The sequence below is a fragment of the Danio rerio genome, chromosome 22 (genome assembly GCF_049306965.1).
Source record: "Danio rerio strain Tuebingen ecotype United States chromosome 22, GRCz12tu, whole genome shotgun sequence".
NCBI lineage: Eukaryota > Metazoa > Chordata > Actinopteri > Cypriniformes > Danionidae > Danio > Danio rerio.
Genome location: NC_133197.1, coordinates 19,917,015 through 19,929,462, shown reverse-complemented (window position 1 = coordinate 19,929,462; position 12,448 = coordinate 19,917,015). Strand labels below are relative to the sequence as shown.

General features: G+C 37.1%; 1 long non-coding RNA gene across 3 annotated transcripts in view; it reads right to left on the bottom strand.

Annotated features, from left to right (window-relative positions):
* Window positions 1-1,004: 1,004 nt before the first annotated feature.
* LOC141380314 (uncharacterized) overlaps window positions 1,005-12,448 on the bottom strand; it is a 51,451-nt gene continuing 40,007 nt past the window's right edge. Inside the window, exons 2-4 of one of the 3 annotated variants that reach the window (XR_012398142.1) lie at window positions 11,897-11,980; window positions 11,733-11,816; window positions 1,005-1,100 (exon numbers count right to left, since the gene is read on the bottom strand). This is a non-coding gene — a long non-coding RNA (uncharacterized lncRNA). Of the gene's footprint in view, window positions 1,101-9,354; window positions 10,425-11,732; window positions 11,817-11,896; window positions 11,981-12,448 lie in introns of those variants that run through there. The other 2 variants (XR_012398143.1, XR_012398141.1) reach the window with 2 other exon arrangements.

Genomic DNA, 12,448 nt, shown 5'->3' with positions numbered 1-12,448 from the left:
GAGATGGATATGTTTATCATTGTGCTCATATTCAACATATTTAATATGAGCATGTTCAAGCTTAAAAAAAAAGTCTCTATATCTTTTAACCCAATTCTATTGCTTTGTGTGAATGGTCATCTTGATCTTTCATATGCAAAAATCTGTAGTGGAAGTCTATGTGCTTCGATACTTCACAGTCTGCTTAGAGCGCACAGCTTTTTTAGATCTGATATTTTAGATTTACCGTCTACCGTCTTCAGAAGGTTCGCTTTTCTGGTGCGCATCCACTCTCTAGCCATTGATCATGATATGAAAAGATGTTTTCAGTCAATGAGTTATTAATATTTTATCACAGTGAATCACTTATGAATTATGCACTCCGCGGCCCAGAATGCACAGAATGTCCTAAATCAAGTTTGTCAGATGATTCAGGATGTGTGTAAATGTAGGCCGCAATCTTGCGTATCAGAAACAAATATATCAAGTAATATATGTTTTCCACGCTTGATAAAGAACTCCATTTTATTTTCCTGTGGGCTTGCACAGAGGTTAAAGAAAAACAAGATTAAAAATTATTAAATGAAAGTCTTGAGGTGCTGTTGTTGACAGTGTGACAATAGAGAAGACTGAATTTGTTCTGACATATGGTGTCATTCAATCTAGCCATTTCACCATCTATTAGAGAGCATTGGGTTTCATTATAAAAAAGGAAATGTAAGACTCACTGAATGTGGCACCAAATTTCACTGTAGCCTTAATGGTGTATGGAAAAAGAGAGAAAGGGAATGATATATCTGTTTTCTGTTATGCTGTATGATTATATAGTCACTCAGCCAGTGCTATTAATTATTCCCATTTACTCATTGAGGGAATGCAGATATTTTGGGCACATTGTGAAACGTTGATAGTTGAGTTGCATCAGACTATATAGTTGGTACTTTTTAATCATTTGAGCATTTTGGAACAGTAGCAGCATAATCTCATTTAGTGCAATGAGGCTTAATCTGTAAAATGAAAGCCTACCTGATCCAGTTGTGTTGGAACACCATGAGTAATTTCCGCTGGCACAAACTGCTACCCAGCAGGGCACTGGCAGCTTTTAGCATGGATGCGTAGAACTAGATGGGAAGAGTAAATGTAGAAATCTGGTGTTATTTAAGTAAAGTTTGTTTATAAACTAATTTCAAGAGGATCACGTGCTTATGATTGATCACAGATGGTCCTGCGTTAGCCAATTCATGATTCACCAATCAGATAATTTGTAAGTCATCATAAAACAAATTTAATAATGTGGTCAAATTTATTTGACATTTAACTTTAAAGGAGACATAAAAATCTTGCGGAGGTAAAGCCAAAATAACAAACAAAAACTCAACAGCTAACTAAGTTTTAAACCCTCTTATCTGCACAAGAAATAAAACACATTAAACAACATCCACTAATCACAAGACAAGAGAAAACTTAATAAAACAAAAAGGCACCCTCCTCATCACATGCTTTGATCACAATAATTGTCAACACTCAGCGTTAAAATTCGACAATATCGCAGAGCAATAACAACACAAGCTTTTTCACAAATAAACAAAAGACTCTCTGAATGATTTTCTAGTCCTGTTTGAATAGACCTCACAAACACGCTGGCAAGCTTCCACGTGTCTATACCTGATTCAGCGCTCATGTGCATTCATAATGAAACCTGTCGGAAAGACAGCAGATAGAGGAGGAGAGAAGAGAACCACAACAAACATAGGCATATACAAAAACACAAAGAAAAACTCAGTACTTTAAATAAAATAAATAAAATAAAATAAATAAAATTTTTGTCTTTTAAAAATCTTTTAATAAATAAGAAAAATACATAACAACCAAAGAAATCCATGTATGCAAAGAAAACAAATCCAATTGGTTTTTCAAATTAAGTTATGTGTAATAAAATGAAATGACGCAGAAAACAGTTTTGAACACAAGAAGAAAGGAAGATGTAGAAAGGCAGTGAACGCCCAGCCAGCAGCTGAAATCCCTCAGTAGTTATTCAGCAAACCTCTGCCTTTCGTCAGTGTAAACTAATATTAGCTGCTTCAGTCCAACATCTACATTATCAGGATGATGAAGATAAAACCAGGGTGAACATTTCAGCAAGACAATGATCCAAAACAGCCAAGGAAATTCTAAAATGCTTTCAGAGAAGGAAAATCAAGCCTTAGAACCATCGAGATTTTTACACTTTGTTGGAGTCTTGAGCAATTTGTGTAACTTCTCTCTCCATATGAGAGGTGTCTTTAAGCTGCCATCATTAAAAAAAAACCTTTTATATAAAGTGTTAAATAAGTTTTAGTAGATTTGTACTTTATCCTTGTGTCATTTCATTCATTCATTTTCTTGTGGGCTTAGTCCCTTTATTAATCCGGGGTTGCCACAGCAGAATGAACCGCCAACTTATACAGCAAGGTTTTACGCAGCGGATGCCCTTCCAGCCGCAACCCATCTCTGGGAAACATCCACACACTCACACACTACAGAATATTTAGCTTACCCAATTGACCTGTACCGCATGTCTTTGGACTGTGGGGGAAACCGGAGCACCCAGAGGAAACCCACGCGAAGGCAGGGAGAACATACAAACTCCACACAGAAACAGCAACTGAGCCGAGTTTCAAACCAGCGACCCAACGACCTTCTTGCTGTGAGGCGACAGCATTACCTACTGCGCCACTGCCTCGCCCCTTGTGTCATTTCATTGTTATTAAACAACACATTTTCAGACACTTTTTTGTTTTGTTTTATTTTTATGTTTATATTGTTTGTGTTTTTTAAATTTTATTTTATTTTTTACCAAAATCTGGTTCAATTTCATGTCAACAGCTCCTTTAGAAATATTATTCACTGGAAAAAAACAATGTCAAATTCCCCTCTATTTGTATTCAATATAAAACTATAGCTTATAGTAATATGCGTTAATTATATGTTCTGCAATCTTCAATGCACAAAAACATCTGAATTACACAAAAAAAGTTATCCATTTTTATTAATAAACCTTTCATATATGAGTACTAAATTTCATAACATTTTTTTTTTCACTGTTCATACTCTCTTACCACATTAAAAGCCAAAATTCCTCATGAAATACTCTCACTTTCCCCCTCTCAGCTCCCATGTGTCATTTTCCGACATGGATTTAGAAGAAAAAGCCAGAAAAGCTAGATTGAGTAGATAGAGAGGGAAAGTTACAGGCAGGTTAGAGAGAACACCAGGTCTCTGGGGAGAAAAAAAGGGGGGCAGAGATGTGTACAGCCTGGATGGATGCCTGGCAACGAAGAGAAGATTAGAGCAAAAAATTAAAAAAGGTAAAAAAATCTGACAACAACAGAGCTGCATTCATTTTCTTAATGGTACCTGAGCCTCTGACCGAGGTCAAAGCCGTTGGGGTTTCAAGCCTCAAAAAAAAAAACAACAAAAAAAAAAAAGACAATACTGACAGATCCCATCCATCCCTCGTCACTCTGGTAGGACATCAGCGCTGACGGTTAACCTTTTCGTGGCGCCTACAGGGTTGCTTTGAAGCTCAAGATGGATGCAGACGGAAGATTTTAATTATGCCCTGATTAAACGCGAGTCTTTACGTTGCCTCCTTACCCCTCGATACTTAATCAGGGGCTGTCAGGCATCAAAGACACGGCAATTTATCAACAGCAGCACACGGCCTCCCTGCAGGTCATATACCCGTAGGGGCCCGTCGACACCCCTCATTCCGTTTCACGCAAAAAACTGCGAAAAAATTACAGATAATGGATTCCAGCGGCACAATGAAACTGAGTGTGCCAACACACTGTCATTCACGTTTGCTGAGTAAACGGCGTCTGACAACACAATGGAGGCCCGTGGATGGCACATTGATTGTGTTAGCACGAAAAACGAGTAATTCGCCGTACGTATGTGCGCATGCACCAACACCAACACATTGTAATCTAGTGCCTTGTCCTTGACAGCCCTCTTAAGAGATTGCAGTGGCGCTCCCAGAGGGCAGCGTCGAGGATGAGGATGATTCTCCAGCCGAACGGCCGCAAATTGAATCCGCTGGCAACGATTAGCGTTGGAGCAGGCGTGAGGCACTTCGGCCGTGTCCCTTTTCCCGATGAAATGCGCCTTTGAAGTTCACCTGACACAGTGTTTGGCGACTGAGGGGGTATGAAGTGTTTTTGAATGGACTGCAGGAAAAGTGCACCGCTGAGTAGGAGCTTTAACGGGAAGAAGTACACAATGGAAACAAACATCATTTAATATTGATTCATTCCTTTCAAGGACAAGCAGCGCCTACCGTTTAGGCTTTCTAAGGCATCTGAACAAAGTTTAGGATTTTAAAGTATTTGCCTTATAAAAAGGTAACAGTTTAGTTTAGGTCACAATTCCTGGTATTAAAAAACCATGATCTAACACCTCTAGCTTAATAAACTACCAATTAACTGTTTATTAACAGTAGGGTAGAAGTTGGGTTTAGGTTTTGAATAGGATTAGGGATGTAGAATAAGATTATACTTCTAATGAACAGTTAATATCTAAATAATAATAGGACAAAAAAAGCCTTAGAGGGTACAGCAAAGCATTAAGCTATATAGCGCAGCTGCGAGACTGACTGTTAACTTTAAGAGGGTGTCACAGACTGGAAAAGATTATAGCAGAACATTTTTACTTCATCTTAAAATCACCAACTTTTTTACTATAACTTTTGCTATAGAACCTACTGTACCCCACTCAAAAGACACCGTATCAATGCTTTCTTCAGTCCTCTCTGTGATAAATGTCCTGACCTGGATATTTTTTTTAATTGATGTGGGAATGTAGAAAAGTACAAAAATTCTGGGCTGAGATCTGTGTTATCTTATCTAAAATTACTGAATATCCTGTCCATTCTATTTCTGAACGATGGTTCTACATTGAATCTCACCAAGCTACAAAAAGCTATTTGGCTGACTGGCTTAGTTTCTGCAAAAAAACTACTAGCTCAACATTGGCTGCCTCCACATAATTTGGACATGTACAAGTGGTTGGTACAACTTAAGAACATTATAATGTTGGAATTATCCAACTTGGTACAAATGAGTATATTAAAGATCTGGTCTTCCGCTGCTGACAAAATCTTCATGTTTATTGCACAAAGCAATGATCAGGATCCAGAATAATTGCCTTGTTTTGAATAATTAATACTTAATACTGTACTTTGCTTTTTGTTTTTCTGTTAACTTCTATTCATTGGATACCCCAGTTTAATGAGACCGCAGGTGAGGGGGGTGGGGGTCATTGAATTGATATATTTCATTATATTGTTTTTTCAGTCTGTATGTTTTGTTAACAATTAAAAAATAATTAACAATATTTTTATTAATTAACAATAAAAATAATCAGATTAAATAAAAAAAAATACAGTTAAAGTCAGAATTGTTATCCTGTTTATTTTTTCCCCAATTTCTGTTTAATGGAGAGAAGATTTTATCAACACATTTCTCAACATTATAGTTCTAATAACTCATTTCTAATAACTGATTTATTTTATCCCTTTGCCATGATGACAGTACATAATATTTTACTAGATATTTTTCAAGACACTTCTTTACAGCTTAAAGTGACATTTGAAGGCTTAACTAGGTTAATTAGGTTAACTAGGCAGGTTAGGGTTATTAGGCAAGTTATTGTATAATGATGGTTTGTTCTGTAGACTATCAAAAAATATATAGCTTAAAGGGGCTAATAATATTGATCTTAAAACGTATTTAAAACATTACAAACTGCTTTTATCCTATCTGAAATAAACAAATAAGACTTTCCCCAAAAGAAAAAATAATATCAGACATACTGTGAAAATATCCTTGCCTTGTTAAACATCATTTGGGAAAAAAAAAAAAAAAATCAAAGAGAGGCTAAGAATTCTGATTCCAATTGTATATATCTTAATAATCTACAGGTAATAAGGCAGTAGTTAATAACATGAATTGTGACGTAAACTAAAGTGTTACCTATAAAAGAATTTGTTTTTTAGAGACTTTATGCTAATTAAACTATAATATTGCTTTAATATTTTTTTGTGTGCTTTTAGACATCCTTGAATATACACTAAATGTTGCTCAATAGTTTTGGGTCTACTGTACATGTAAATTTTCTTGCATTAGTTCCAGTGGGGTGAAGTAAATTGAACTTAATTAAATTGAAATTAATTAAATAAATCTCAGAAATTGTACTTAAGGAAGAAGTTTTAAAACTTTTACTTTCACTTGAATACATTTTTAGTGCTGTATCTGTATTTTTACTCCACTGTTTTCCTTCAATCTGCAATCACTACTTTATTATTTTTTACTTCTATCTTTTTTCTATGGTGATTGGCTAAAGTAGAATAAACAGTGCTGTGATTCCTGATCAAATTCACATAGAAAAATCACATCATTTCCACATAGAAAAAAATCTCTTGTCCAGCTCTGGCCCACACAATCAGCTTCTGCCCAAATGGCGCAGGGAATTACGGTACACGACTGGAGCAAGTCTGGCTTTCAGACAAGGCCGAACATGGAGTCTCAGCCAAGTTGATCACCCATAACTGGGCCTGAACTGGGCCACATGTTTTGGTGTGTCATGACTGAAATTAAATTGATAAACCCATAAAGCATTCCACTTTAAATGCACTATGGGTGTGTGTTTTTTCCTTGAAGTGACCCGATTGGTTGATTTTTTTTCTTTACTTAATTTTAAATGTGGGTCAAGACATTCTGTACTACCTGGGCACACAACAACCTCAAGACACTAAATCATTGCATGCAATGACTGACAGAATGTTTAGACTGCATATCATTGATGAGAAGATGACGAATGTTTCCTGTATGACTGAAATGGCCTTAAACAGTAACGAAATGTGCTACAGAATGTTACGTTTTCACACAAATTGCATGTAAACATAAACCTTTCACCGCGTAATACTCACTACTCTTGAGTACTTCTAAAACATTTCACTCATACTTTGAGTAATTTTACAAGATACTTTTGATACATTTTTGGGTTAGTAATGGTACGTTTACTTGAGTATGATTTTTCAGTGCTTTTTTCACCACTGATTAATACACAGTAATGTACTTGCAGTGATCGTCAGAAATGAAGTAAACGCAATTTGTTACTGTTATTAAGTATTTGGGGAGACTCTGCTACATTTCAATGTCAAATATCTTACTTTTTACTTAACTACATTTCACAAAATCAGTTGTTTATTGTTTTAAATGAGTGAATAAATTCAATTGCTCAAGTCACCAATCAGGGTACAGTGCATACTGTTTTAAATTGTTTTGGTTGCCGCCTGGTTGTGTCTACCAATGCAGTTTGAGAGTACCAGTGCGAAAGCTGTACCTGCTATTTCTGTGAGTCTGATGAATGTCTGTATAATACTGTTAAATGCTATTCAATTTTGAAATATCTAATGTCAATATTTGATCGCAATCATCTGTTATTGGCTCCACAAGATTATTTTTTTTTTCTATAACAGTGGACTGGTTCTTTAAAGGTTTTCAGAGTCCTCGATGTGCAGATTTTTGATTCATAAAGAAAAGTATTGAACTGTTTACTGTCTTTAAACAAGAATGGAAGCTTCTGGGTGTTTCGCTCTCTCTCCCTTATACAACCCAAGGCCTTTTACATCACATTTTGTCAAAAACCAAGAAGCTGCTGAATATTGTTTAATAGCAGCTGGAAACTACTTGAACTTGAACTTTCTGTAGGAGTCTTTCAAAAAGAACTTTGATGCTGCTGTTCATGCCTTTCGGCAACAATTAATTTTTCAGAATTTTTGGCGGAAGCAAGGGTGGAAGATTCAGAGACATTTTTAGTTCTCGCCGTCTCCTTGTGCCACCTGTCAGACGAGGTCTGCCAATTATTGCACGCAGCTTCAAGAGTGATGCATTGCACAAAACTTGGATTAACAGCCAGGAAATCCATGATAAACATTTGTAAGCCAGTTGGCAGTTGTAAAGTAAAAGCAAGTGCCCCGGAGGGCATGTAACACTCCCTCACTCCGCTACCATGAGTTAATGAGTCTGCTCTTACTGGCACAATAATCCAAACTCTTATGATGACACTTCAGATCTGATTTACTGCAGTGAAATAAAATCCCTCTGAACTAAATATATAGGGCGAGGCAGTGGCGCAGTGGGTAGCCCGTTCACCTCACAGCAAGGTCGCTGGTTCGATCCTCGGCACAGTGGGCGTTTCTGTGTGGAGTCTGCATGTTCTCCCTGCCTTCGCGTGGGTTTCCTCTGGGTACTCCGGTTTCCCCCAAAGACATGCGGTACTGGTGAATTGGGTAGGCTAAATTGTCCATAGTGTGTGTGTGAGAATGTGTGTGTGAATGTGTGTGTGATGTTTCCCAGAGATGGGTTGTGGCTGGAAGGGCATCCTGCGTAAAAACTTGCTGGATAAGTTGGCGATTCATTCCGCTGTGGCGACCCCGAATTAATAAAGGGACTAAGCTGACAAGAAAATGAATGAATTTATCTTCACGACATTACAAAGTTAAGGTAATAAGATTCAATTTTCAATGTACTGTATTATAAAACTAGCGTAAACAATTCAGCGTAGTGCGGGCCAAAATGTCATAGGGCACTTGTGAATTCTTTTCTAATTTCTTAGAATAGTATATAGGTATCACATTTTACAATAATACTGTAAAATAGTAACAAGCCTTTTTTTACATATTACCCTTATGTATTAGATGAAATGCTGTTGAGTACTGTTGAATCAGCCTTTCTGAACAAATTATTTGAATTAATGGCTCTAATTGTATACTATATAATAAGTCATTGTTCTTGATTTTGTCCTGAATGAATCCAACATAGGCTCATTCTGAAAACGTAGCTCTTTATACATTTCTGGAGATCTTGTCTGAATTAAATTAGCAAGATGCCCTTCTGGATCTTTCACTTACTTCGAATACACTACAGACTACATTTACATAGACATCTGTAATCTAGTTATTTGCCTTAATAGACAATAATATAATTACGGTGTTTACTTGAAGTGCTTGAAGTTTCCTGTAATTTTGGGTGACTTTAACTGCAGTTCGGCAGTTTCACATTCACTCATGAACATTTCATTCATGCCCCCCGTGACAAACTGGGGTATTAGACGCAAATATGGAGTAAGGACGGGTGAGAGTGCTGTGGAATTTAACTACACACGCCAAATGGAAAGAAATAACTTTGTGATGCATTTCGCGATGTGTGTGTGTGTGTGTGTGTGTGTGCATGTTTTCAAAACTCTTTACTGACAACATGTCCCTTGTTATTACTTGTGTAGGCCTACAGTTCAAAATTCATGAACAGTTGGTAAACACAAGTACATCTTATTGAACATCATTAATTTTCATCACCAATTATCAAAGTAGATTCATTTCTCAAGCAGTTTGTGATGCATTTTGGAAACAGGAGATGAGCCCCTGGTTTAATGCACCACCTGGCTTGAGAAACCTGCTCTCAAAAACTTATATTTAGTGATTCTTTGAAAAGCACACATATTCTTTGGCAGAATTTAAATGAGCTGTTTTAATCTAGATAATTTCCAAGATTAATCTAGATAAAAAATAATCTATGACCACCTATAAAAAAAAAAAAAATATTAATAAATTAACATACAATTGTCTTATATTCCATTATTGTTAAAAATAGAATTTTTGTCATTTGGTGTGTATCTGTTTTTCAGGAAAAGTGTAACACATTTCAAAGGTGGGGTCAGCATCAGATTTCCACATTTGTAAAATGAGTTTTTTTGCAATACACTTACAAAATAGAAAAGTGTGACTCGTTTTAAAAACACTCATTTGAGTCACTAAAAAATTTTGTTCCAACATACTTTTACTTTTACAAAAACAAGTGTATTTAAACTACTTGACATATGAGTAGCTTAAGTTTTGAAGCTGCATTTTAACTTTAAGCATCCAATGATTTTAATTCTCCCTTTTAAAGCTGTGGATTGATTTGCACACAGAGCTGTAGTTTCTGTCAAGATTGCGTGTGGTTGGAATACTGATCTATGGCCTGCTGACATAGCCTCCAGAAAACAGGTGAAGAGGGACCTGCAGCCAATGCCTCCTGCATAAATCCTGATTGCATCTGTCCTGCTTCTGTCCTCTAATTGCCTTGCAAAATGAGCCTGGTCTTTTGTTTCCCATCTAGCCGTGATTAGCTGCCAGAACATGCTCATTTCCACTGGGTGATTATGAATCGTGCCCATAACACACCTCCATCAAATGACACCGGGGATATGATCTGATCAGTCCTATTATAATGAGGTATTGTTAGGGAAACGCTTGATGGCCTGTTGCGGAAAAAAGTTACTGATAGCTTGATCTTGATGTGCATCCACACAACTAATAAAAGCGGTTAGTTGACTTTACTTTTAAAAGTGAGTTAACCTGAGGCCTGCAAGAGAAATGGGATGTGTGTTATCAGTTTGTAATGAATAATAGTGTTTCATTAAAATCTTAAATATTAACGACAAACATTTTTTTTTTTGATTTGGCATGCATTTTGTTTTACCACTGATGGATATTTATGAGCCATTAAGTACATCATTTAACTGACCAAGTAGAAATATCAAGAAAAAACAAATCAACAATTATTTCACTGTTTAAAATAATTGCTTCAGCCGCTCACTCAAATGATTTGTTCAAACATTCTGATTCTGTCAAGTATCAAAAAGTCCAACCCAGGCTCATTTTAAAAACGTATCCCTACATTTCTGAAGAGCACCAAATACGTCCCAGGAGCTATGCAGTTTTTGTTTTCGTGAATCCACCATAGGCCGCTGTGTACGTTTTTTTCAGATCTTAAATTTCTTTTGCGCATGCCATGTGCATCTGCTGTTCTCACGTAAATCTACCAGAGGCCACTGTTGACTCACTCACTGACATACTGACTGACTGACTGATTGACCGATTAATTGACCTGAGCACCAACTTCCCTAAACCCAACCGACAGTTTTAAAAAACAATCTAGAAAAAGAAAAGCCCTCGCTTGATTTTTACTACCTTTGTTTCTTTTTTATTTTTATTTTATTTTATTATTTGGCCTCTGTTTTTGTCTTTCCTGCTTTCTGGAACTGTTCGTCGCTGGACTCGAACCCTGTCGTCATGGTCAGTTCCTCTCTGCATCTCAAGTTCGAGCTAACCGCACAAACTGGTAACATCCATAGGGAGGTAAGCGGTCAGCTGGCAAGCACGAAAAAGAATTGCGTCTAGCTGCCCGGTAGCATTCATTTTAAAAACGAAATGCAGCCAAATGTACTTCTGGCTACATAATTTGCAATCTCCAGAAATGTATATAGGGCTATGTAGGTAAGTAATCTTTTAGGGTTGGGCGATGTCAACTGATTTGGCATTGTATGATGTCTAATGTAAAACATCGTGATGGATGATGGCATCATTGTCGTAGGTGCCAGTAAATTAACTAATTATGAATAATTGATTAATACACATATACCTGACCCTGGTCTTTGCTTTACCCATAACCAAATTATAAATTAAGATTAGTTACACACAAATTACCACCTGTCAATTATTTTTGGTGTCAACTCTGACATGAATAGACAGAGTGATCTGTGTCGTTATAATGGCGTCAACAAACATGGTTGGTAAAAAAGGTGCACAACCAACAGGAACAAACCAAATTACTAAGTACAAGCGTTAAAGCAAAAGATTGAAGCAGTCTACTGACGCTGTGACACGTTACCTGATGAAAACTCCTTCAAAGTCCCATAGTCTGTGCTGCCCCTTCAATAGCAAATAGCTGACAAATCCCGCGTTGCAGCGTAGGCTATTCGTCAGAAAAATTACAGAACCAAAAACAGCTCTAGGTTGGCTATACTGTGATATTGTTGTGAAAATTAACTTTACCCCTTTACTCCCTGCAGCCGAATCTCCATCTGTCAGTGACCGTCATCTTTGCGTCATGATCAGTCCCGTGATCCTCCGTGCCTCCTGTAATGCGTGGAGAGAAAGTGCATGCACATTTTACAGGAATTGGAAGTACATATTTGGTGATGTAGTTGAGGATCCAAATGCAGGTTTATTATGAGAATGGTCAGGCAAGCAATGGTCAAAACAGGGGCAAACAGATGCATGCAGAGAACCCAGAGTCGTGGTCGATGAACAGGTGAATGGTCAGTACAGGCAGCAAGCAACGTAAACAAACAAAACAAAGCAAGGGTTCAAGCAAGGCAAGGGAAATGCTTGATTATATTCAGAATACAGTATAACAAGACTCAACAACTAGTGTTTGTGTCTGTGCTGCTTTTAAAGTCAATTTAATCAGGTTTGAAGAGCTTTAGGAAAAGCAACACGTGGAAAGCCGGAACAGGTGTGAGTGTGTGGTGCATGACAGGATTTGTAGTCCATATGGTGACAGATTTGTAGCTCTCCAGTGATCTGCATTGGGCTAGATCGCTG